This window comes from Chrysemys picta, chromosome 5 (genome assembly GCF_011386835.1).
Source record: "Chrysemys picta bellii isolate R12L10 chromosome 5, ASM1138683v2, whole genome shotgun sequence".
NCBI lineage: Eukaryota > Metazoa > Chordata > Testudines > Emydidae > Chrysemys > Chrysemys picta.
In genome coordinates this window covers 140,222,295-140,246,332 of record NC_088795.1, presented here as the reverse complement: position 1 = coordinate 140,246,332, position 24,038 = coordinate 140,222,295, and positions in this window count along the sequence as shown.

The window sequence follows — 24,038 nt, the reverse complement described above, 5'->3', positions numbered from 1 at the left end:
TGCTCTCGGAGTCGCAGGGGAGAGGAATGGTTTGCAGCTATGCATGTCTCCCATGACTGGCCCTGCCTGGTGGGCTGTCAACCCTGACCTGGACGGTGAGAGGGGAAATCCGTCCCCAACTTCCATTTAATCCTCCGCAGAGACTGCCAGCTGGAGTCCGCCGCGACGTCCACTGTCCACGAAGAGCTGGGTTGAAGCTACCAGCTCAGGTTGTGCAGGTCATCGAAGAATCAGCCCCAGGGAATTCTGTCTAGCATTGAACGATGCCAGGTGGGAATCAACTGCAAAGCAGCTAATGGCTTTGCATGATGAGCCCCCTCCATCTCCAACCCCCAGGGTCCTTCCCCACATCCTCAAGGGGGTTCGATGACTTTCTGAAAGAGAGCGGGTGTCCCGCTGGGCTGGGGTCTAGACGGTGGAGCTGTACCTTTTTCTGGCGACGGAACAGAAATTAGAAGCATCACACTGGAGTGGGAGAATCAGTTCAATAAAGGCTTTTCTATTTCCCTCCCTGAGCCCTGCTCCCCAGGTCAGCCCGGCAGCATCACCCATCTCTTGATCTCCCCTGTCTCCCTGCACCCCACGCCTCTGCTCAGACCCACTCGCTGTACAGGAAGTCCGATACCAGTTCCCACAGCGCACACGATCTGCTCTGTGGCTCAGCCTTGTTATTCAGCATGACGGGAATCCCCAACCTTTTTTCCTCCCCGTGGCTGGTAAACCAACAAGGCTAGAACATTTCACTTGGCTACAATTAAACAAGTGCTGGCGGCCCCGTGCGCCTCGATAGAGAACTTAAAAAAAAAAAAGTTTAGCTTCAGCAGGAAATCTAATAACAAGCAGTAGCTGATATTTCAAGACCATCTTCATTGGATTTCATTCCCGTCTTGTCCCAGTGCCATATGTGGAGCGGCGCGAGCCATCGCTCATTCCTACGGAAGAAATTCATTTCGTTTGTGGATTGGGGATTCGGAGAAGAACCCAATCGTCCTGCTGCGGGGAATATATTGTATATACTTCTGAGCAGTGCCTGACCTCTGGCTTCCTCTCTTCACAGCGTGGAAAGGAAAAATGTTAAAAAAGAAGCAGCAACTTTACACTCTAACGGGGCAATGTTATTCATTTTCTTTTGTTTTTACACGGCAGAACCGAAAACAGAGTTTTTATCCATGCAAAACATTGACTGAAAGCTTAAGATTTCTCTCTCTACACATCCTTGCCTGACCTTGGCTCGGCGGAAGAAATCAGGGAGTTGGGTTTTTAAAATTATTTATGTCTACATCTGTCAGGGAAATGAGACAATTTGATAAAAAATATATTCCTGGTTTTACCTGCCTGCCAGAGGCATCCAGCTCGCCAAATAACATCTTTCTTTTTTACCCCCCAGCATTTCAGCATGTAGAGTAGCACCTCATCTCTTCTCCCCTCCACAAGTAAAAAAAAAATGGCCCAGATAGACATGGGAGTAAAAAACTGGGACCTTTGACCAAAGGCAGAGGGACTTGGACTGTCATGTGGAGGTCAGCAGGGTTATCTCATTACAGATGGCTGTACAAGTAGTATTTCCTATGGCGGTGCTGTCAAGACGACACATTGTGGCTTCTGATTTACGCCTTGGGGGGGGGGTAGCTTTCATAACACAGCCTTGCCAAAGAGAAGTTGAGTGAGAAAAGTTGCAGTGTGTGCACAATGAAAACCCTGGCTGGATTTCAAGTAATCCCCCTTCATGCGCTGTCCTCTTGGGTGCTTCTGTATTTTGTATGGGCCTCTTCAGGTCAGAGCTGCAGGGCACAGAATGTGGGGCATGAATGAACTCCAAGAAGGGGAACATTCTCGGCAAAGAAACATGTTCTTCTGGAGCTATCCCCTCTGGAATAGTCTCCCAGGAGAAATGTCTGGAAACCCAACCAGGGCCATCTTTCCATCGACCTTGTCTTCACTAAATATAATCACGCCTACACTGGGGTTGCCAGCTGTACAGACACCCCCCCAACTTACGCAATCGTTCCGTTCTGGAAAGCCTGGTGTAACTCAAATTTTTCATAAGTCGGAAACGTATACCCCTTGCATCTGAAGAAGTGAGGTTCTTACCCACGAAAGCTTATGCTCCAATACTTCTGTTAGTCTTAAAGGTGCCACAGGACCCTCTGTTGCTTTTTACAGATTCAGACTAACACGGCTACCCCTCTGATACTTGTATACCCCTACGTTACACAAAATGTTCTGCAACTCGAAAATCCTATTTCTGGCTTATGGAACTTTTTCCGTAAGTGCGAATTTGCCTAAGTCGGGTCCTGCGTAACCCGGGGAGGATCTGTACTATGCTCTTAGCCCCTGGGAGGTGACAAAGAACATGCTGTGCTAACGTGGGTCGTCTGTTTCCCTCGTCTAGGGCGGCTCAGTCTGAGGCCTACCAAAGTTCAAGACCCAGGCTGGCACCTTTCGTATAACTAGCGCTTACCTGAGTTATCAGAAGGCTTGAATGGGAAACCTTCACAGCCAAAAACATGAGCCGCTCTTCCTCAGGCCAAAGGTGTAACTCCTCCAGCTGGTAGCATTAATAGACTCTTATCTTCTTAGGTGGACCAGCCACTAGAGGTGGACAGACACACACAGGGCCTGTTTTCCAGAGGGCTGAGCACATGATAAAGTCAGTGGGAGCTGGGTGTGCTCAGTACTTAAGAAAATCGGAGCCCGATGCTGTGACAACATGAACTACATACACTGCTCCTTCTCTGATCCCTCCATCACCGAGTTCTTTCCTCTCTGATTGCGACCACCTCTTCCACTTCAGCATCACCCACTTACCTGCCATTTCCTGCTGCTCCTTTCAGCCCAGCAATGTAAATGACCTCTCTGCCACTCTTAGCCCTCTTCTGCCTGCCCTCTCCTCAGCTGATTCAGTCACTGATCCCTGCCTGTCTCTCCAACAACAAAGTCCATCTCTCCAGCCTTGCTTCACCCCGATTTCTCCACTCCTACCTCCACACTACTGAGCACCACTGGAGAAAGTCCCCTGACCACAGAGATTTCTTCCACTATCAGTTCACCCTCTGTGCTCCTTCACCTCTGCCATCTTCATGGCTGAACAACACGGATGCTCCGGTCTCATCAACTGACTCCCAGTCCCAGCTGTCTATTCACCTCCTGGTCTCACACCTAAAACCTTCCCTCCTCCTCCCCCTCCTCCAAGCCCTTCCCACCCAGCACAAGATATCGCCAACTTATTCCAAAGAGAAGTTTGCTCGGATCCCATCTGATCACCTCTCCCACAGATTTCTCTTTGCTTTCTCCTACTCCACCCCATACATGTGGCACATCCCGCTTCCCCTCTTGGCCATCACCTTCTCCGCCTTCAGAGTCACACTCGGAACTTGCTTCTGAAACATTACATCAATCAGCCAACCAACTACAGCTCAGTGGCAGGGCAGCTGGGGATATTTTATATTTATTTTCAAATAAACACCCCAGAGCCCCATTGATTGTTTTAATCCCCTCTTTGGATTAAAGCTCTTTTTGGGTAGGATGGGGCTGGCTGAAAAATTGAGAACAAAACATTTTCCAGTCAGAAAAACGGGGTTTCATTGAAATTGACATTTTCTGCAGGGAAAGATCAATTTTGGCAAAATTTTCCATCGGGAAAATTGAAACAAAAATGCTTTGTTTCGGTTTCTGAAGCCTGAAACATAATGTTTTGTTTTCAGTTGACCCTGATTGCTGGGTTTGTCTGAATGGCTGCAGTACCTCATGGGACTTGTAGTTCTGGGTCCCACATGCCCTCAGTCTCCACTATGGGTGCAGATCCCCAGGTAGACTACGTGTCCCATGATGCACCATGGTGGAACAGTTGTGCTATTTCAACTTTTTGTCTTGATTCGGATTGAAATAGTTGAATTTTCCATGGAACGGTAATTCCATGTTTCAGTCAGCTCTAGGGCAGGGACTGTGCCAGGCTGTTTCTGGCCACAGCACCTTATGCATTGTGGGTATGATCACAAGTAAAGATACTTATAGTCTGCCTGGATTAATATACCATGTTCCCCCTCTAAAGTATCTGAGCACCAACGAGACATTTAAAGGGAGCACTGGAGAATCGACTGTTAAGAGCAGTCCTGCATTGGCCAAGCGGCTGGACTGGATTCCAGATGGGAATTTTAAACATCTCCATAATTCTGGGATCTTTGGATCCAGGATTTTGGTTTGGCCTGTGATCAAAATAGGGGCCGCATGTGAAATTCAGATGCCGATGCTGAACTTCACTGCACAGCCTGGGCTTTAGTACAATGTTATCTTTGTAAAAGGCCCCGATTGAGATCACGGCTCCGTTGCGCTGGGCACTGCCCAGCTCCATAGTAAGCAGCAGCCTGTGCCCCAGACAGCTAACCGTCAAAATAGACAAGACAGAAACAAAGAGATAAGAGTTGGGTACAGTCACATAGTTGGTCAGGAATGAAACCGTGGTCACCCACCATAGTGCCCTGGTCACCAGACACAGCACGTCCACTCTGTTACGACGCCCAGATGAGCGAGAGTATGGCCAGCAACAACTGAAACAGATTCTCATGGATGGTTCAAGCTCCGGTGTTAACTAGCAGAGCTTTTATCCAGTGTGTGACTTTTCCCGCCCCGACTAGCATGAGTGGCATTGAGCGCCTCTTCAATGGGAGTTTGCCGACGTCTCAAGGTGAGTAGATGTGCTCGCGAGAACTGAGAAGAGCCCAATGACTGTGCCTGTTTGGCTCATCCCATGCAGAGATTGGTTCTAGATGGTGCAGCCTCAGGCCTAAAATACCAGTGAGTGGCTGTTCTCTTGTGGCTTAATTGCTTCTTTCTATCCACGTAGGGGAATCTGTTTTCAGGAAGCGATAATACCACTCTTCTGCGCTACAGACGCTTCAGCCCAGATTCTCAAAGGTATTTAGGCACCTAACCGCCATTGACATCAATGGGAATTAGGCATCTACATGCCTCTGAGGATCTGGACCTGAGTGCTGGTGGCAAGGGAATGACATCCTATATCAGATTGAAAAGGGTGTAATCAATGCATCAAACCATTGAAAGATGGATCATAGAATCATAGACTATTGGGGTTGGAAGGGACCTCAGGGAGTCATCTAGTCCAATCCCCTGCTCAAAGCAGGACTAATCCCCAGACAGATTTTTGCCCCAGATCCCTAAATGCCCCCCTGAGGGATTGAACTCAGAAGCCTGGGTTTAGCAGGCCAATGCTCAAACCAATGAGCTATCCCTCCCCCATAGTCCATGGGCACCATGGGTGTTAAAGTCTATGAGGTACTCAGGAACGACTATAAGAGGGGACATATAAGTATCCTAGACAGTATGAAAACGGGATGGGGGGGGGTGGTCGTTCCAACTCTAGTCATGATGAGGCAACTCCTGGAGTTTTTAATCAAGCAAATGTATCAATGAAGCCCTTACTGTTTATCCAGTCAAAATTCCAAGAGGCAGTTGTGCAATTCTTGCACGTGTCACTGAGCGTCTCCATTGACGTCAACTGGATGAGTTCCGAACATTCTCATCCGTGGGTGAAATTCACCCCAGAGTAAAGTCTGTGCACCTCTTAAAGGGGACATAAGCCCCCAGGCTTCGTGGTGGGGCCTCACGTAGGCGTGTATTTCACTGCAGCATAACAGCATTGCACAATCAGGCTCCAAACGTGGGTTGTGCGTAAGGACTTCAGGCGTGTGAGCCCACGGGAAGGTTTGCCTGGACAAGGACTGATTGCGGCTGCTAGATTTGAGCCAGTGACAGTCGTGTGGGTTTGATTTGTTGGGTACTTGTTAAACCCTGTTAAAAGTGTTTTCAGTACTCATCAGTCAGTGATTTAATGATAAGCAGCGATCCCCAAATTGCGTCAAGCTCCGATTTATTAAGGAAATTTTCATGTTGAATGAATAGCATGTGAGTATTGGAAACATATTTTGTTGAGGTTTAACAGCTCTGCAATGGCTAGATTAGTTTGTAAACCTCAACCAATGTGTTTTTAATAACGGTCAGGGTATTAAAATACCAGAAACACTGACCTAACGAAGCTGAGATACGGTAGATAAGCCGTTGTGACCTTTCATGTCATGTCTGAGCAAGGAGAGTGTGCAGCTCAGGCATTGGTAATGGGTTGTAATGCCTTTTGCTCCGGGATCCATTGCAAGCGAGTGTAGCTCAGAAGGGGCTGAGTGGCGTTTCTATAGGGGTCTGATTATCTTTGTGCTGTACAGACACAGAATGAAAACGTGGTCCCTGCCCCGGAATGCTCACCGTGGGGTTTTAAGGGCTGGACTACATGCCAAGTTGCGCTAGTTTCTATTCTGTCTTGGTTCTTAAGCTGTGCTCGCCACCAGGGCTTCTGAGCACCTCCCAGTCGTGAGTAACGTCCGCCGTGTGTTGGTTCACTCAGCCGCTCCCCAGAGGGAGCAGTGTGCAGTGGAGTGTTTTGGTTTGGGATTTTTCAAAATCTCCCTCTCTTTCTCTACATTCACACACGTTACTAGGTGCTTACGTTAGAGAAGGCAAGGTCAAAGAAACGCCCCTTGCACTTAGCGTGGAATAGACTTAAATTGGCAGGGACCTTGGACATTTTTCGCTTTTCTCTGCAGCATGGGGTGTGGAGGGCCTGCTGGGATCATCTGGGCACGTCTCGTCGAATCAATTCCCCGCCATTGTAAGTGCCTTGGGCATCGGTGGCACCTCGGTCTCTCCTGCTCCCTGCCCGTGACACAGAATGGTTTACCCCAAGATACTGGGCTCAATACAGGGGTCCTGGGTGAAATGTGAGTTGCTTGTGACGTACAGGAGGTCAGACGAGGGGGATGTCTACACAAATGGGAGCGTGTAGGGCACAGACACTCTGGTATAACTATCAGTGGAGATGGTGAGGCCTGGTCTAGGTGGGTGGAGTAGCGTAGAGTGTCCAACAGGGAATATACCCTACACGTCAAGGCATTGCGTCCCACATCTACACTGCTTGTTTTGGCAGTGTCGTGTCCCGCTGCCTCCCCGCTACCAGAGCCTTTCCCCGCCCCAGTAAAAAGCTCTGCCACTGGTAGCCGCACACCACAGAGACAAGTGTGGACACAGCCTGCCTTTCTCTATGGCATGTAGCAATATGTGTAGTGCCTGTACTCTATATGCCACTGTCAGAGTAGACATAGATGGTCAAATGGTCCCGTCTGACCTTAAATTCTGTGCCATGACCTAGAGAGGTGTGAGTTTAAACCAGCTGTAGTTAAACTGGTGGACAGTGGTGTGTGGACACTCCTATTCTGGTTTAAACCAGGTTATTTCAGTTTAGTTGAAGCCAGTTAGGAACTGGTTTGAGCTAAACTACAATAAGCCACCCTGAAACTGAAAATAAGAGCATTCAGTTATGGCTTGCCCAATTTTAGCTAAATTGGTTCAAAAACAAAGGTAAGTTTTTCCGGTGTAAATGAAGCTGAAGTGAGTTTGGTGCCCCCATTGTGAAACGAGTCACGGGTCTCAGTCCGGCTCTAGTGAGCAGGTATCCCCATCCCAAGAAGCACTGTCGTGTTTGGTATGAAGTAGCCCCTTCTCTATCTGTCTCAGCAGAGAGACCAAGGCCTGAAAGGGCTTCTCATCTCTGGAAATGGTCCCTTTGGTTAATGGTTGAGATCAGTTGCTGAGGAAACTTTTCCTGCTGCTACCCGGTGGTACCAGCTTGTTCCTGGAACAGAGGAATTCAGTCTGCAGGACTGTATTAAGCTGGCACCTTTCGCCATGGCCCAATATTTAGTCACACGGCAAGCATTTCCTCCTCTACCATGATAGCTATGTATGCTAGGCCTGCTCGGTATAGAACTCTGTCCCCCTCTAGTGGTGGCTGGGCCAGTTAGAGGTCGATGAGCCTGCTACAACCTTAGCTAACAGCAGCGAGACTTTTAGTTTAGGCAATAGAAGCTCATGTATTAAGCTCCAGTGGTCCCAGATTTGATCTTTGCTGCAGACAACCCACCTAGGGGTGTCAGTGTTACGCCTACAAAAAACTTGATAATGGTTAGACAACTGGTGCACTGAGACCCTGCCTACAGTGCTGTCCAATATCATCTGTTTGGTCTTTTGTGCTCCCTGGTACGTCTATTATTGCCTCTGGTCTTCTGCTTTGATTGGAAGTTCTTTGAAGGAACCATCTTTCTCGTGTTTTGTATAGGGCCTAGTGCAATGGGGCTGGTCCATGACTGGGGCTCGAAGGTGCCACAGCAACACAAATAATAAATAAAAATAACAGGAAGGATGCATTGCCAGCTCCTATCAGTTTTGCAGGACAGCTGAGGTTTGGTCTCTGGGAACTTAGAGCTGTATTTATGAAATGCACTGGTGAGTGCATGTAACATACAGGTCCCCCTCTCTGCCTGATATGAGCCTGTTACAGCCCTGGCTAGGAAGTTAGCAGCCATCACAGAAGTGGGAACTAGTCTAGGATTCAAACTGCTGTGGGGCTCGAGAGGAGTTTCCTTTGGCCAGAGGAAGCATGCAAACCATGGTCAGCGTGAGTCCTTTTCTCTGAGCTTTGCCTGTAGAGATGTCCCCTAGTGCTCCAGTGAGACCTCCTGTTCCATGAGGCACTCAGGTTATAACGGTCACTTGCTGCTCTGCAGTTGTCCATGCATCACTTGTGTACTGCTTCTGCCTGTGCCCTTTAAACTGTGGCCGACATTATCAGAAGTAGCTAGTGATTTCAGGTGCAACAATCTTGAAACACCTCGAAGAGGCCTGATGTTCAGACCGTATTGAATGCCCGTCCTCTGAAAATCCAGGGCCCATTGGGAAATCACAATCACATGCCACTTCTGAGACCTTAGACCCAAGAGCTCAGTTGTGACTGGTCTAGTTTGCACAGTTATGGCACTTTTATTTATTGACCTAAGAGAGAAAAGCTACAGACTGGACAAATTCATCCCTGGTGTCGCTCCACTGAACTCCAGGGAGTGATGCTAGCAATGAATTGGGCTCCTTAAAACGTGGTTCTGTCCTGAAAAGAGACTGCAAAAACAGCATTGCCGGGCTCCGTGCCTACCGGGTCTTGGTAGTTTCAATAGCGAGGGCCTGATTGTCCTTCCCATTGCATTACTTCCATGGAAATGAGAATCAGGCCACTAAATGTGCTCAGCTTACATTCATAAAAGTGGTTTCGGTACCTGGCAAAACTGCAAGCTCAGTTTGCTCTCCGAGAATTAAACTGGGTTCTTTCCTGCTTGCACATCGTCCCCAGGGCTAAAAGCTGTGCAGGATACCGTGTGCCTCAGGACACGTGCAGTCTCACCACCTCCAGTGGGCTTGCACAGGTGGACTGGATTGGAGCTTGGTAAAGAATTCTGCTGATGATGCACAAGATGGAGCAGACCCCAGCTCCCTTTCCTAGGGCTGTGTGGGCTCCTGCTGGATTAAGGAGGTGCAAAACATATCATAGCTGCTCATATCGCAGATCTGACTCTGAGGCACACACGAGGGAGGTATGATGAATAAGAAGTTAGACTTAAATGGTGCATAGACCTGGTGGCTGCCCTCGGCACAGGGGTGAATTCCACCCTGAGAGAACAGGGGTAAATAGTTGAGCTGCTAAAAAAAAGGGCCTTTTTTCCCTATGGAAAAATTTCAGCAAAATTGAAATATTTCAATTTGGATAGCCTACCACAGTGCATCATGGGAGTTGTAATTTGGCAGTCTCATACTCTCCTTCTTTATAGGTCAGGCTCCGTAGCTGGACTACACCTTCCATGATGCACCATGGTGTCCGCTCATGGTGAGGGGAGGAGGTTGCATCATGGGAGTCCCTAGTCATGATTCCTCATGGGAAATGTAGTCTAGCTGGGGAGTGAGGCTCATAGAGGTGAATGGGGACACGAGGAAACTGAACTATGACCCCCATGAGGCACTATGGTGAGATAGCTGAATCAGAATATTTCAGGAGGTTGATTTTTGGATGAAAAAAAATCAACTTTTTCCATGGAAAGCAGGCCCTTTTTGCAAAAACATTCATTTGACTGCAAACAGTTTGGATGGAACATTTTTGACAAGACCGCCCTAGTCCGTACCCTCAAGACAGAACATGAGCTACTGGAGAGCCAAGGAAAAATCCTTCCATGATGCATTAAACAGGCCAAGAGCGAGGTGCTCTGAATAATTGCCAACGTGCACATGCTTGCACTTTCTGTTTTATTGCTGAATAGTAGGCTGAGTGTTGGAAAGCATCAAAGGGAACGGAGCATGAGACCACCACCTCCTCCTTCTCCAGCGCAGGGTTCAGCAACACATGGCCATCTTTGATGTGCTGTGCGTGGCGTTCATTTCTGCAGCCGCCTGAGAGACAGAAAGCAGTTCACCTCCTTTGGATCCCACCAGTGAAAATTCTGAGGCTGGACCGATTCCTTCCCTTCATTTACACTTGGATCAGCACCTCCAGCAAAGCCAGAGGAGGGATTTCCTGACACCAGCTTAGCCCTCGGCCAATTCGCTACTGCGTTCCTTCCACTTTAATGCATTCATTCTCTTTCAGAGACACAGGCCCTGAGAGCATCTCATCCTTTGTCACCATTTGAGGTAGGGGAGGAGAACTTTGGAAATGAACCTGTTCACTGGTTCTCCAGGGCAACACATCTTCACAGCCAGCTGCAGCCTGTAATCTTTCTGATGATTTCATGGGATGCAGATGTAGTTTCCTCCTTCATTACAGCCCGTTTTCCATTTCCAACCAGGCATCTAAGGACTGGCCCGTTGCCACAACATATGTACATACATCCTCCCACCACCCGCCACACACATTTAATTAAGGGTGTTGCAAAAGCTGCTAAAAGTCTGGAAATTCAAAGCTGAAGGCCAACGCTTCGTGTTCCTGCTGTTTTTAAAAACAAACAGTAGAATGAGAGTGGACTTTTTTGAAAGATTAATTTCCCTTTAAAAAAACAATGGAAGATATTCAATCGAAGGGGATAAAATCTGTATTTTACCAAGACTTAAATATCTGGATTAAGTTCACATCTTTTCCAGTTTGATAACTGCCCGCAAGCAGCTTGTGAGTTTTCTCAGATTTGTTCGTGATACAAAATTGATTCACTGAATACATCAGGTGAAAAATTCTCAGCCTGTCTGTTGTAGTCAGCAAAGCCCAGAGCCGTAAAGGTATTTAGTTGCAATGATTTCAATGGGAGTTAGGTACCTGAATGCACTGTGGGTTTTCAATGATCAAAATTCCACATGTGAGTCAGGTTGGTTAACACGCTTAGGGTGAGATTTTCAGTTTCCCAAGTACCAGGGGGTAGCTGTGTTAGTCTGTATCCACAAAAACAACAAGGATATTGGGAATGGGGCACATCCACCCGGATTGAATTGGCCTCGTTAGCACTGGACCCCTCACTTGGTAAAGCAACTCCCATCTTTTCATGTGCTGTATATTTATACCTGCCTACTGTATTTTTCACTCTGTGCATCAGATGAAATGGGTTATAGCCCACAAAAGCTTATGCCCCAATAAATCTGTTAGTCTTTAAGTTTACCAAGCTCTCTCTCCCCTCCCCCCGCTCCCACCTGTGTGTTTTCCCATCTCTAGAGATTGTGTCAAAGAACTGTGTTGAAAATTTGAGCCATAATATCAACCTATAGGGGGGTATCAGTGCTATAGTAGAACGTCTTTTTCTAAGGGGATCTAAAATGATCAGGTTCTGGATTATTTTTAGTCTTCTCTGGAAATCCATGTCATAGCCGGACGCTTTGTTCCCACCTCTCGCGTGCTTCAGACTGGCCCTGGAGATCTATACAGCTGTCACGATGATTCACAGAGTGAAATTTGTTCGTTAATGTATTAGATGGGACTCAAACGGTAGGATGAAAGTAGTCAGGAATTGCTCTGCAGTCTCCCGATCTCATGTAAGTTGCCCCTTTGATATCCTTCCCCAATCCCAGGCTGGATAATTACACTCTGCCTCCCTAAATTCCCTCTAAAGTGCAAAATACAGTATGCCGCTTCATAGAATATCAGGGTTGGAAGGGACCTCAGGAGGTATCTAGTCCAACCCCCTGCTCAAAGCAGGACCCATCCCCAGACAAATTTTTGCCCCAGATCCCTAAATGGCCCCCTCAAGGATTGAGCTCACAACCCTGGGTTTAGCAGGCCAGTGCTCAAACCACTGAGCTATCCCTTCCTGTCCTAATCTGTTGATTCTCCACGGCCTTGCCTCCTGCATGATGATTTACACCCCTGCAAACGTGGCCAGTAAAATGCTCCCGGATCGTGGTTCACACCCCTCTTACATTAGTTTCACACAGCTGTGACTGACATAACACATTCCACCTCAAGCATTCTCCACCTCATGTCACGTCTCAGCGGAAGACTCGTCTTTGCTCCAGAGGCAGTGACGACTCAGAAGGTGTTGCCAAGGCAGCAGAGATGACTGAACGTTGGCGTCTATTTACCATGCAATGTCTGTACAGCACAGCGTCGTGTCATTTCTCTAGCACGCACAGCTCGCTGTCCTGCATTTTGCAAAGTAGCTTGCAGGAGAGACCCTTCTCAAAGCAGTTAGCCTGCGTTGGGTCATCAGCACACGGCACCCCGTGGCTTCAACTTTAAGACGACGCTAGGACTGAAAGGGACTTCCAGTTTCTCCCCATCCAGCAGCTGTTTAGATTCACCCGGCTGTCTGTTCCGCACACCTGCATGGCCCAGCTGTGCACTCGGCTAAACACACTCCATCAACAGCCAAGTAGCCGGCACCTGGAAGACATAAAGTATTTACAATTCAGAACAAGAACAAAACTGCTTCAATAAAAATACTTGTAGGTGATCTGTAGTCTTTCAAGCGACTGATGTAGAAAACATTTTTCTTCTGCTCGCTGGGCTGGAGGGCGATGGAAAGCAAACCTCTTAGACAGCCTGCATGCATGCGCCTGAGGCTTCTCTTGTTACAAGAGGTGGGGTTAAGTGCCATCTGCTGTGCTGAACATCAGGGAGAGAGCAGAATAATCTTGACAGAGGAATTCCTTAGTGTGTCCGAGGGAGTAGAGAGATGCACTGGGTAAAGCGCAACAAAAGGGAACTGACCTTGAAGAATGTTTTAACGGTGCCTGTCCTCCTCCTCAACTGCATGAGAGTCTTTCCAAGTATCAGGGGGTAGCCGTGTTAGTCTGTATCTACAAAAACAACAAGGAGTCGGTGGCACCTTAAAGAGTCTTTAAGGTGCCACCAGACTCCTTGTAGTCTTTCCAAGGAAGCTCTTGAAGCAGCTCCGTGGCTTGAGTTATTTGCATAAGGAGAGCACCCCAGCCCCACTATGCGAGGTGCTGTACAGACATGGCGTGGGAGACAGTCCCTGCCCTCATAGGGTTTGCTATCTGAAGGGGGGGACGACTTTCAGACGCACTCAAGTGCGGGAGGTGCCTCGCCTCCATTGACTGTCGACTGGCACTGAACCCTTCACTTGCGGGGAGGGGCTTTTGAAAATCCCATCTTACAAAGACAAGGTGATGAGCACAAACCACATTGTACCGAAGGGGAACTGAGCCCTAGGGAGACAAGGGGAGCTGCCACTTGTCACTCAGGGAGCTTGTAGCAGAGATGGGAATTGAACCAAGAACCTGCGCGCCAGCTTTCCTCTCCGCTTGAAACTAAACTAGACAAAGCACGACAGCATATACCGTAGGGACAGGCCTGTACTGAGTAGAGGGAGGGACAAGGTGTGTCTTATCCCCTTCTAATTTCCATGGGCCAAATCCTGAGCACCTTACGTAATTTGTACTCAGTTTTTAATCCTTCCTTATTCTGGCAAACACCCACTAAAGCCAGTAGGAGCTTTGAAAGACGGGAGTAAATGGAATTTGCACACGGACCCATGATTCTATAAAAAATGTGTCCCAGCAGGGCGACCGGGGTATGCAGTTGTAGCCATGACAGCCCCGGGCACAGCTGTGGTCTTCCCGCACTTTAAGACAGAAATGCTACAAGTTACACAGGAGGGCAGACTGGACGATCCCAACGGTCAATCTGTGAAATCTATGAAAGTGACATCATTGTGGCGACGTACCTGCCACGGTTGGTCAAGGAACAATATTCCCAACAAGAGACCAGAGCAAGTTCACGTGATCAGAAATTCAGTTGAGTTGGCTCAACGCTCTCCCAGTGCACCAGGCGCTGGAATGCAGTGCACAACTCTAGTCACCCCTGTTCAAGACAGATGAATTCAAACTGGAACAGGGGCAGAGAAGAGCTGCTAGGATGATCAGGGAATGGAAAACCGATCTTACGAGAAGAGACTCAGAGAGCTTTGGTTGTTTAGTCTGGCAAAATGAAGGCTGAGAGCAGCTATGCTTGCTCACTATAAATACATCGGGGGGATAAACACCCAGGGGAGAGATGAACTATTGATGCCAAAGGACAATGTTGGCACAAGACCAAATAGAGATAAACTGGCCATGAGTAAATTGAGGCTGAAAATGAGAAGACAGTTTCTAACCATCAGAGGAGGGAGGGTCTGGAACAGCCTCCCAGTAGGAGGAGTGGGTGCAAACAGCTGAACTGATTTTAAGATCAAGTTTATGAATGGGATTGCTTGAGATAGCAGGGGACTGGACTCAATGACCTAGGAGCTCCCTTCCAGTCCGACATTCTCCACTCAATTCCCCACCTCTGTCTCCCCAGTAGCCATTTTTATAGCCTTGAGCACCTCTGCAAGGGGAGGGGCAGGTGAGCCGGAGTTAACTCCTTGTTCTCAAGTAGTTTCTCGGCACCCTGTCACAGGGGCTTATGGGGGACCCAGGGAGTAGCGGGAGCAGAGAAAACCCCAAACAAAATTCACACTGCTGGAGAAATGTGTAGTGCACCAGGACAACATTCCCCAGTTCCCATCAGCTTGGCTCATAATGTTTTGATTTCTACAAAATGAAAGGCAGGGGAAGAAGAAAATCATCCTTCCTACCATTGGAACTCACTGATGCAGGAGTTCAGAGCATGAAATGCGGTAAGCTGGGTTCTAAACAGCGATGGATGACTTTAGGGAGGGTAACTAGACTTATGTAGGAGAAGGTGAGGTAACCAGATGTTACACATTGGAGCAAGGGTTCTCAAGCTGTGATCTGCTTGCTAGTTATCCATTCCATGTGCTGGCTGCTCCTCCCAGGATCCAGCTGGTAAAGGACCCATGGCTAATAACTGAACGCAACACTTCCCTAATGTTACTTTTTCACCTGAAGCAGCCACTGTAATGGCTGTCAGGTTGTTGCACATTTGTGAATGAATGGGGAGGTATCGTGAGACAATCTCTGAATTAAAATGTGGCCTCCACTGTGAAAAAAGACCCCGATCTCTACGCTCCCACTCCTGTATTTCTGTGGCAAGTTGTGTTTGTATTATTACAAAGTGGGAGCTGCACAGAGGTTCAGAAGGGTAGCAGCAGTCCCTGCTCAGATGGACTAGAGGGAAAGGACATGCTTGGTGGCCAAAGATGTGAAATGAGCCCAATTTATCATATGGGTATTGTGAGCCCATTTTTTTGTACTCACAAATATACATCTCCACTGAATCCCTTTAGCTACTAAAATGGAGCCAACAAAGAGGTGGCATGGGGCCAGCCCACATTATGAAAAGTGACATGGGATGATCAATGGTGAGGAGTAGCTAGGACCTCACTTCTGCATCTCATCTGAAAGACAGCATCTTTAGCCCTCTGGTACCAAGCTCAGGCCCCGATTCAATACTGACTCTCAGGGAAAAATGCCACCTACTAACTAAGCCATATCACTTTCAGTAATATGTGGAATGGATTTGGAAGTCACCCATTCAACCAACACCCTAGCTCAGCTTGTGAGAACAGACTAGGTCACTGCTAACTAGGTGCAGTGGCATGAGATAATGCTGGTTCTGTCAGATGGCTCAGTGAAGAAAACACTTGAGACAATCCATGTTGCATCCTAGAATTTAAAAGCCTAATTTTTTTCCAGTCATAGATCATAGAATTATAGGACTGGAAGGGACCTCAAGAGGTCGTGTAGTCCAGTCCCCTGCATTCAAGGCAGAACTAAGTATTATCTAGACCATCCCTCACAGGTGTTTGTCTAACCTGCTCTTAAAAACATCCAGTGATGGAGATTCTACAACCTCCCTAGGCAATTTATTCTAGTGCAAAACCACCCTGACAGGAAGTTTTTCCTAATGTCCAACCTAAACTGCCCGTGCTGCAATTTAAACCCATTGCTTCTTGTCCTATCCTATGAGAACAATTTTTCTCCTTCCTCCTGTAACAACCTTCTATGTCAGGGGTCGGCAGCCTTTCAGAAGTGGTGTGCCGAGTCTTCATTTATTCACTCTAATTTAAGGTTTCGCGTGCCAGTCATACATTTTAACATTTTTTAGAAGGTCTCTTTCTATAAGTCTATAATATAACTAAACTATTGTTTATAACTATATTTAACTATAATATTAAATATTAAACTATTGTTTATAACTATATTTGTTTATAACTAAACTATTGTTGTATGTAAAGTAAATAAGGTTTTTAAAATGGTTAAGAAGCTTCGTTTAAAATTAAATTAAAATGCAGAGCCCCCCGGACTGGTGGCCAGGACCTGGGCAGTGTGAGTGCCACTGAAAATCAGCTGGTGTGCTGCCTTTGGCACATGTGCCATAAGTTGCCTACCCCTGTTCTATTTACTTGAAAACTGTTATGTCCCTCTTCAGTCTTCTCTTCTCCAGACTAAACAAACTCAGTTTTTTCAATCTTCCATCACAGGTTATGTTTTCTAGACCTTTAATACTTTTTGTTCCTCTTTTCTGGACTTTCTCCAATTTGTCCACATCTTTCCTGAAATGTGGTGCCCAGAACTGGACACAATACTCCAGCTGAGGCCTAATCAGTGAGGAGTAGAGCGGCAGAATTACTTCTCGTGTCTTGCTTGCAACACTCCTGCTAATGCATCCCAGAATCATGTTTGCTTATTTTTATTTTTGCAACAGCGTTACACTGTTGACTCATATTTAGCTTGTAATCCACTATGACCCCCAAATCCCTTTCCGCAGTACTCCTTCCTAGGCAGTCATTTCCCATTTTGTATGTGTGCAACTGATTGTTCCTTCCTAAGTGGAGTACTTTGCATTTGTCCTTATTGAATTTCATCCTATTTACTTCAGACCATTTCTCCAGTTTGCCAAGATCATTTTGAATTTTAATTTTAGGTCAGTGTGTGGAAACAATTAGTTAAGCTACTCATGACAGCGAGATGGTCCAGATGTATTTCTCACTGCAGGTGTAGTACTTATGGATGTCTTAATTGGCAGCCACAAATGGCAAAGGTGGTCTTATCGTTAAGACACTGGCCTGAAACTCAGGAGGGGTAAATTTAATTTCTACCTCTACCTTAAACTTTGTCTGTGACCTTTGTGAAGTCACTTAATCTTTCTGGAAGGTAGGAACCCCATCTGCCCAATAAGGATCGTAAACTTTTCTCTGTTTGGTCAGATTTGAAACAATTCAGGGCAGGACCTGTCTCTTGCGATGTGTATGTGCAGAACTTAGCACAACTGGAAATTACTTTCTGTGCCAAAAGTTTGAGTGAAAAAAAAATTCACTAAAGTCAAATTTTTTCTTCAACATTTTTTGAGGTTTTGTCAAAAATCCCAAACCTGACAACAAAAAATGTTTTGACTTTCAGCTACCAAACCTTTATCCCAAAGCTTTTTGACAAAAATGGACCTTTTTCCACAAAAATGTTCATTTTGTCCAAAATGTCATTTTCTATTAAAAATATTTAATCAGAAAAATTCCTACTAGCTTCTCTACTCCTAATCCTGCATGGGCCCTCTGGGCTCTAATACAGAAATAATAATAATAATACCCTATCTAGATAGCGATCTAATCTATACAGGCTCTTTGTTAGTTTTAAACATCCCATTTCAAATGCTATCTTGCATCTCTAACATTTTTCAGTCCGTTAGATGGATAAGCTATTTCTGATTGTTCAGTGTAGTAAACCTGAGAACTTTCCACTACTTGATATAGTAAAAATATATGGAAGAGGGCAATGAGAACAGATTAAGCGTCATGCTTGTGGAAAATCATTTAGATAATTCTAGATCAGCTGGCACATGGAAAAGTCATTTAAGCAAAAGAGCCCCTAAAAATACAGATGATATTATATGGTAGGAACTAGGATGAGGAGTGACTTTTACAAAAACACCTTTCAATCCCCGAGCATTTAGCAACCTACATAGAGGAATTGCTGTGCCCTTCACAGAAGTGCCGCCAACTCTGGGGTGGTACATGACAGCTGTTTAACAATGCACAGCAACACTGTGCAACAGCTTAGGACAAGAAGTGAGGATGGATACCGTGTCGAGTTGGTTTATGTGACACACAGGAAAATTGCTGACTGACTCTGGACATTTACTAGGTAACAGTCCTGTCTCAAAATCGGCAATCAGCTGATAACGTTGTTCTGATGAAGTAATCCTTCTGATTTGGAAGTTGTCCATTTAGCCCCAGAAGATGTACTGGATGACCTCTCGACTCCCCTGTCTTTCACAAAGGACCTAAACTCTGTGCCAGAGGGACCACCTGTTCTAATATTTGGGCCTATCAATGTCCCCTAATTGTGAGCTCAGCTACAAAAAGTGAGTCAAAGTTCATGACGTGTCACAATAACCTAGAGTAATAAATGTTGATGGGAATTTTCAAAAAGAAAAAAAACCCTGAATTAGTACAAACAAAAAGGCCAACTCACATCATTCAAGGACTGCATTAAAATTATGCCTGGTAAACAAAACCAGCATAAGACCAAAATTAATAAACCAAAATTGGTGGGTCACAAAGTCAGCCTATTGGTAAAATAATGAGGATGGGCTATTCTGTCCAGCATTCCCTTTTGGGGTTCTTAAAAAAAAAAAAAAAAAAAGGGACTTGAGGCGGGGGAGGGATATGGACGAACAGATGAAGGGTACCGTGATGGTGGCTGACAACAAAAACAAAGGAGGGGAAGGAGCGAGCTTCACCATTCTGGCTGCCACCCCCACCATCTCCTAGGACCCTGAACCTTCTTCATCCTGATCCTGAAAGATGTCCTGACCAGGTTGGGCCAAAGAGAGGGAGGCAGGTAACATCACCACCTCCACTACCTCTAGCTGGGCACCACCTGGGATGTGAGACTTTGCTCCCTCCCTCCCCAAATGGGAAATGTGCCCTTTTCTTCCCCTACTTTATTTCTTCTCTTTCCCATCTTTCTCCTTGAGTCTGGCTTAGCTGACCAGGACGGCATATTTTGCAACACTGCTGTGAACCTGTGGCCAAAAAGGCAGCCGAATGCAATGCCCTGAACACCCCAATGCTGGTACAAGTTTGCCAGGTCTCGGCGTGGCTGATCAAACCATGTGCCGGCCCGGTGTTTTCCCAGCAGGGAAAGTCAACACCAGAGACAGAAGGGAAATTGTATTTTCTATCTTTGCTGTTCTTTTCTCTCCCCTTTTACATAATAAATAATAATACAAAAAAAATAATATATGGAGATATACCTATCTCCTAGAACTGGAAGGGACCCTGAAAGGTCATTGAGTCCAGCCTGCTGCCTTCACTAGCAGGACCAAGTACTGATTTTGCCCCAGATCCCTAAGTGCCTCCCTCAAGGACTGAACTCACAACTCTGGGTTTAGCAGGCCAATGCGCAAACCACTGAGCTATCCCTCCCCCCCTGTTTGTCTTGTTTTGTCTTCTTGGAAATGGGATCCGGTTTCAACAACAACAACAAACAACAACACCAACAGTTCCATCCCATCTCAACTAACTTCTCTTTTCTCCAACAAGAACACTTCTCACCATCTTTAATACCATACAAGAGATGGTCAAACAAGGAATTTTTCCTTCCAAAGAGTCTTCCCAGCGAAAGGGAAAGGGAACAAGGGATGGTGATAAAATGAAAGCCTCGTTTAATAGCTTACATTTCAAATGCTTTAACTGCTTTTCCTTCTCTTCCTGTATCTTTACTAAAAGGTTGAAAGTATTTTTATTGGAGTGTTGGCCATGGTACTAAGCAGGCTGAGGTCTCTGGCTACCAAACCCTGAACCTTGTTTAAAACTGTTTAATGTTGGACAGGGACTGAGTTATTTGGCCCATATATTCCATCTAAATTAATACAACACACTTTTAGGGCTGAGTTTGTTGCGCCAAGCTCATTCATAGAATCATAGAACTGTAGGACTGGAAGGGACCTCGAGAGCACTCAGGGCAGGACTAAGTATTATCTAGACCATCCCTGACAGGGTGTTTGTCTAACCTGCCTCATGTTGGATGTTCAGTCCCAAGGATGGGGGTACCTGGTCGACACAAGCCCAATCACTACCGGCCTGGTCCTACACTCAGATCCATGTAGGCAGATCCCAAACCTATTCCGGAGCCAATGGCAGGGTGAATGCCAAGCCCAAACATCTGCAAATTCTGCAGCTGTGCAGGTCTGAAGTTCTGGTTCTGCAGAACTACTAACTGATATGTAGTGTACCATTTAAATCAGCCTCTGTATCAGAAGACTGAAGGATAGCTAATGTGATGGCAATTTTTAAAAAGGGCCCCAGAGCTGATCCCAGCAATTACAAGCTGGTAAGCCTGACTTCAGTACAGGGCAACCTGACTGAAACTATAGTAACAAACAAAATTGTCAGACATATAAATGAACATAATTTCTTGGGGAAAAATCGACATGGTTTTTGTAAAGGGAAATCACGCCTCACCAATCTACTAGAATTCCTTGAAGGGTCAACAAACATGTGGAGAAGGGTAATTCAGGCGATATAGTGTACTTGGACTTTCAGAAAGCCTTTGACAAGGTCCCTGACCAAAGGCTCTTAAGCAAAGGAAGCAGTCATGGGATAAGAGGGAAGGTTCTTTCATGGATCAGTAACTGGTTAAAAAGTAGGAAACAAAGGGTAGGAATAAATGGTCAGTTTTCAGAATGGAGAGAGGTAAATAGTGGTGTCCCCCAGGGGTCTGTACTTGGACCGGTCCCATTCAACATATTCATAAATGATCTGGAAAAAGGGATAAACAGTGAGGTAGCAAAATTTGCAGATGATACAAAATTACTCAAGATAGTTAAGACTAAATCAGACAGGGAGGAGTTACAAAAGGATCTCCCCAAACTGGGTGACTGGGCTACAAAATGGCAGATGAAATTCAGTGTTGATGAATGCAAAGTAAATCACATTGGAAAACATAATCCCAACTTGTAGTGGGGCGGCTGCCCCACTCCATGAGAAAAAGAGCTGGAACAGGCCAGAGAGGCTGCACAGACCAGCAGCCAATCAGCAAAGGCCTGTGGAGAGCCAATCAGGGCAAAGAAAGAGGCAGCCAGTCAGGGCCGGGCTGGGCCCTATATAAAGGCTGCCTAGCAAGGGAGTGGGGAGTCTCTCCCTGACTAGCAAGGGAGGAGTGGCTCCTGAGGTAAGGAGGTAGCACCTTGGACAGAGCAGTGCGGGGCAGGCTTCGGGGAGCAAAGGAGAGCTCCGGCCCAGTTACCTGCCAGGCTGTGGCCCCTGCTAAAAAGGGTCGAGAAGGTGCCCGGGGCCAAAGGGGAAGTGGCCCAGGGAAGATAGGCGGACAAGAGGGGAGAGAAGGAGGGCAGAGAGAGGCTGCCGCTAGAGGGTCCTTGGGTCGGGACCCAGAGTAGCGGGTGGGCCTGGGTCCACTCCCTTGCACTGCACCTGGCCACAGAGGAGTGGGGTTGTGGTTGGCCACTGGGGTAAGTGCAAGCTGAAGGACTGTTACCCCCCCCCCGGATGGGGGTGAGAATGGAGTAGTGGGCGCTGCCGGAGGGCAGTGTCCTGAAGCGGACACCGCTGAGTGGGGAGCAAGGCTGTTCACAAATCAGCAGAGCAGACAATGGGTGAGACACCATGCGCAGAGGGTGCTCCACAGCTGACAAGAGCTAATTCCTGGAGCAACCAGCAGGAGGCGCCAGCAGCGGTGAGTTTAGACCCCATTACACAACTATACATATAAAATGATGGGGTCTAAACTAGCTGTTACCACTCAAGAAAGATCTTGGAGTCGTGGATAGTTCTCTAAAAACATCCATTCAATGCAAATGCGCAGCGGCAGTGGGGAAAAAAATAAAGCTAATAGGATGTTAGGAACCATTAGGAAAGGGATAGATAACGTGACAGAAAATAACATATTGCCTTTATATAAATCCATGGTATCCCCACCTCTTGAATACTGTGTGCAGATGTGGTCACCCCATCTCAGAAAAGATATATTGGAAAAGATACAGAGAAGGGCAACAGAAAAAGATTAGGGGTATGGGACAGCTTCCGTATGATCAGAGTTTAATAAGACTGGGACTTTTCAGTTTAGAAAAGAGATGACTAAGAGGGGATATGATAGAGGTCTATAAAATCATGACTGGTGTGGAGAAAGTGAATAAGGAAGTGTTATTTACTCCTTCACATAACACAAGAACTAGGAGTCACCCAATGAAATTAATAGGCAGCAGGTTTAAAACAAACAAAAGGAAGCATTTCTTCACACAAAACACAGTCAACCTGTGGAACTCTTTGCCAGAGGATGTTGTGACAACCAAAACTAAAACAGGGTTCAAAAAAGAACTAGATAAGTTCATGGAGGATAGGTCCATCAATGGCTATTAGCCAGGATGGGCAGGGATGCAACACCATGCTCTGAGTGTCCCTCCTCTGTTTGCCAGAACCTGGGAATGGGCGACAGGGGATGGATCATTTGATGATGACCTGTTCTGCTCATTCCCTCTGAAGCACCTGGCATTGGCCACTACTGGAAGACAGGATGGGCCATTGGTCTGACCCAGTATGGCCGTTCTTATGTTCTCATGGTCCAGCCCTGTTGTCAGAGAGACACATTCCAGCTCAGCTTTTCATAAGCAACAAGTGAGTTTAGGGGGGACTCAGTTTTCGAGTGTCCAACTTGAGACACCTTGAAAGGGTCCAACTTTCAGAGGGTAGATGCTTAGCAATTTCTGAAAACCAGGCCCCTTTAATTTACTGTTATCATTAGTGATGTGTCTGTATTGCGATCATGCCTAGGGACCCTGTTATAGACGAGGGCCACCCTGTGCGAGGTGCTGTTCGAACATATAACAAGAGAGAATCTCTGCCCCAAGGAGTTTACAGTTGGACTGAGAGACACCAGGCAGATGCAGAAGGAAGTAAGGAGACTGTACTGATCAGCTTAAGCAGCGCTGGCCACAGCTCACCAGCTGTTTATGTGTTGTCAAGGTGTTTGCAGGCCTCAAGGAGAGTTTTAAGGCGGAACGAGGAGGAGGACAATGAGGTGCAGAAGCCTCTTGGTTGACTCTTTCCCTTTATGCTGACGGCAAAACCAAGCAGCTCTAATTCTGACTTGTTCCACCACTCTGATATTGGGCCTATTTCACCGCGGCGCGACTCCAGGCTTGCACCAGTGTAACATGATCAAAATCATCAGATTTATACCATCCGAAAACTGAGTAAGGCGGAAGTAACTCAGACCCAATGCTGTGTTCATTTTAATGTCCCTTCCTTTATGTTGATGATTCAGAGAAAAAAAGAACGAAAGCGAAGGAAGTTTACTACATGGCTACCTAGCATAAGACCTGATAAATCTGCCAGACAATTTATTTGATCTTTGAACTCAGTGGGCCCTTGGAGACTGGCTCTGAGGCCTGCGAAAACAATCAGAGAGAATATAAAAACCTAATGAGGCCTGGATTTGATCCCCCTCTCCAGGTGAAATTTACAGCAGTTGGCAGAAAACCACAGAAGTTTCAAAGTGATTGTGTGTGTGTGTGTGTGTGCGCGTGTACACATACAGATAGTGTACAGGGGCACATAGAGTCACTCATTCTGTTCACTGAGTGCGATTCTCTGTGGTCATAGTGTTTAATTCTAACATTAGCCCATATGTCTGTTTTTTCACAGTCCCCTGTTGCAGATGAGAACTGGTAAGAAAAAGCGGGTGCTTATTAGATTTAGCGTCTTGCTCTTGGGTCCAATTTGTAGAGGAGACCTATTCAGTTTCTTCTGCAAACC